This window comes from Pygoscelis adeliae, unplaced genomic scaffold (genome assembly GCF_000699105.1).
Source record: "Pygoscelis adeliae isolate BGI_AS28 unplaced genomic scaffold, ASM69910v1 Scaffold4, whole genome shotgun sequence".
Lineage (NCBI taxonomy): Eukaryota > Metazoa > Chordata > Aves > Sphenisciformes > Spheniscidae > Pygoscelis > Pygoscelis adeliae.
In genome coordinates, this window is record NW_008824986.1 from 13,903,767 (window position 1) to 13,906,641 (window position 2,875).

Here is a 2,875-nt window from a genome sequence, read left to right on the forward strand (position 1 = left end):
GGTCCCGGCCCGGCTGCGGCCGGGGTGGGCAGTGTGTTTCCTAGCTCTGGCTTCCTCGCAGGGACCTACCTTCCGGACATGTGCAGATGGAAAAGCGGGGACGTTAAAATCAAATTACATACATGTATAAAGACAGCGCCCTTCGTTGGCAGCAGGAAAGATTAAATGGAGCAGCTCGGGAAACCTCTTCTATGAATATTTCATGTTAAATGATGCGATCGTCCCCGAAGGTACAAGAGCCCTCCTTAATTAAACTGGTGTAAACGTTGCCTTTTACTCATTTTTCGTTGAAGTCACGGGGACGAGCGGGGAAACTGCCCGAGTTTTACCCTCACACCCGAAAAAGGAGCGGCCCCGTCCCGCGGGAGGGGAGACCCGGCCGGTGCTGCAGGTCCCGCAGCGCTGGGCGCATCCGCGGGGCCGGGCGCAGGGACGAAGACCTTCCTTCCTTCCTTCCTTCCTTCCTTCCTTCCTTCCTTCCTTCCTTCCTTCCTTCCTTCCTTCCTTCCTTCCTTCCTTCCTTCCTTCCTTCCTTCCTTCCTTCCTTCCTTCCTTCCTTCCTTCCTTCCTTCCTTCCTTCCTTCCTTCCTTCCTTCCTTCCTTCCTTCCTTCCTTCCTTCCTTCCTTCCTTCCTTCCTTCCTTCCTTCCTTCCTTCCTTCCTTCCTTCCTTCCTTCCTTCCTTCCTTCCTTCCTTCCTTCCTTCCTTCCTTCCTTCCTTCCTTCCTTCCTTCCTTCCTTCCTTCCTTCCTTCCTTCCTTCCTTCCTTCCTTCCTTCCTTCCTTCCTTCCTTCCTTCCTTCCTTCCTTCCTTCCTTCCTTCCTTCCTTCCTTCCTTCCTTCCTTCCTTCCTTCCTTCCTTCCTTCCTTCCTTCCTTCCTTCCTTCCTTCCTTCCTTCCTTCCTTCCTTCCTTCCTTCCTTCCTTCCTTCCTTCCTTCCTTCCTTCCTTCCTTCCTTCCTTCCTTCCTTCCTTCCTTCCTTCCTTCCTTCCTTCCTTCCTTCCTTCCTTCCTTCCTTCCTTCCTTCCTTCCTTCCTTCCTTCCTTCCTTCCTTCCTTCCTTCCTTCCTTCCTTCCTTCCTTCCTTCCTTCCTTCCTTCCTTCCTTCCTTCCTTCCTTCCTTCCTTCCTTCCTTCCTTCCTTCCTTCCTTCCTTCCTTCCTTCCTTCCTTCCTTCCTTCCTTCCTTCCTTCCTTCCTTCCTTCCTTCCTTCCTTCCTTCCTTCCTTCCTTCCTTCCTTCCTTCCTTCCTTCCTTCCTTCCTTCCTTCCTTCCTTCCTTCCTTCCTTCCTTCCTTCCTTCCTTCCTTCCTTCCTTCCTTCCTTCCTTCCTTCCTTCCTTCCTTCCTTCCTTCCTTCCTTCCTTCCTTCCTTCCTTCCTTCCTTCCTTCCTTCCTTCCTTCCTTCCTTCCTTCCTTCCTTCCTTCCTTCCTTCCTTCCTTCCTTCCTTCCTTCCTTCCTTCCTTCCTTCCTTCCTTCCTTCCTTCCTTCCTTCCTTCCTTCCTTCCTTCCTTCCTTCCTTCCTTCCTTCCTTCCTTCCTTCCTTCCTTCCTTCCTTCCTTCCTTCCTTCCTTCCTTCCTTCCTTCCTTCCTTCCTTCCTTCCTTCCTTCCTTCCTTCCTTCCTTCCTTCCTTCCTTCCTTCCTTCCTTCCTTCCTTCCTTCCTTCCTTCCTTCCTTCCTTCCTTCCTTCCTTCCTTCCTTCCTTCCTTCCTTCCTTCCTTCCTTCCTTCCTTCCTTCCTTCCTTCCTTCCTTCCTTCCTTCCTTCCTTCCTTCCTTCCTTCCTTCCTTCCTTCCTTCCTTCCTTCCTTCCTTCCTTCCTTCCTTCCTTCCTTCCTTCCTTCCTTCCTTCCTTCCTTCCTTCCTTCCTTCCTTCCTTCCTTCCTTCCTTCCTTCCTTCCTTCCTTCCTTCCTTCCTTCCTTCTCTCTCCTCTCTCTCTCTTTTTCCCCTACCTCTCTCTTTCTCATCCTTTCGCTCTTTATTTCTTTCTCTTTTTCTCTCTCTTTCCGCCTTACAGATTTTAGTCAGTGCTTTAGCGATGATCTGGCTTCCTATTATTTTGCATTCCCCGGGAATTAAAATAAAATAACGTTATTCTCATGAAAAGACCTTTTCACGTTTTATTTGAACAGCCGTTACTCTTCCAAATCCCGGCTTCCTCTTTCGTCCCTTTTTCACGACCCTGAGCAGTGACATTTGGCAGCCCACGGGGAAGCAGGTACGGTTCGGGTTTACAGACCGCTTCGAAAAGGCAACGTGTTTGCCGGGACAGGGAGGGTGATGACTGCCTGATAACTTTCCTCCTGACACAGGAGATAACTCTCTGAAAATGGCTTTATAATCATATTCGGATCCTAAACATCCCATCACAGCAAACGTCTCGTCTCGAGCATGCGTATGCCAAATAAAATAGCCGTGATCGTGTGGATTATAAATGAGATCACAGAAGAGTTTATCTGGGAATATCTCACTCGCGCAACCCACAAGAACGCACTTTCTTCCCTGCCTCTGATACCAACTTGCTGATCTAAAGATAAAATAACAGCCGTGGCTGTGTTCTCCGGCCTTATGGAGAAAGTCAGGACTTCGCGCTTTCTGTGAACACAGCAAAACCACAAGAAGGTTGTTCAAATACTGATAAAGCTATGAGTGAAACCCACAAAAACACGGGAATTCAGCAACTTCTTACTACGCAGAGGCTTGGATCAGCTGCTGCTTCCAGACGTTCGGGACTTGACAGATGAGTTTCCACATCTTATCTGAGTTTGTTTGGGGCCAGGTCACCAACACTCATTCAGTCAACACTTTCACCCGGGGACTTAAATTGTTTTGAATTCCTCCTGCTTTTTTTTTTCCAAACTGTTTAAATAAAAACCACAATT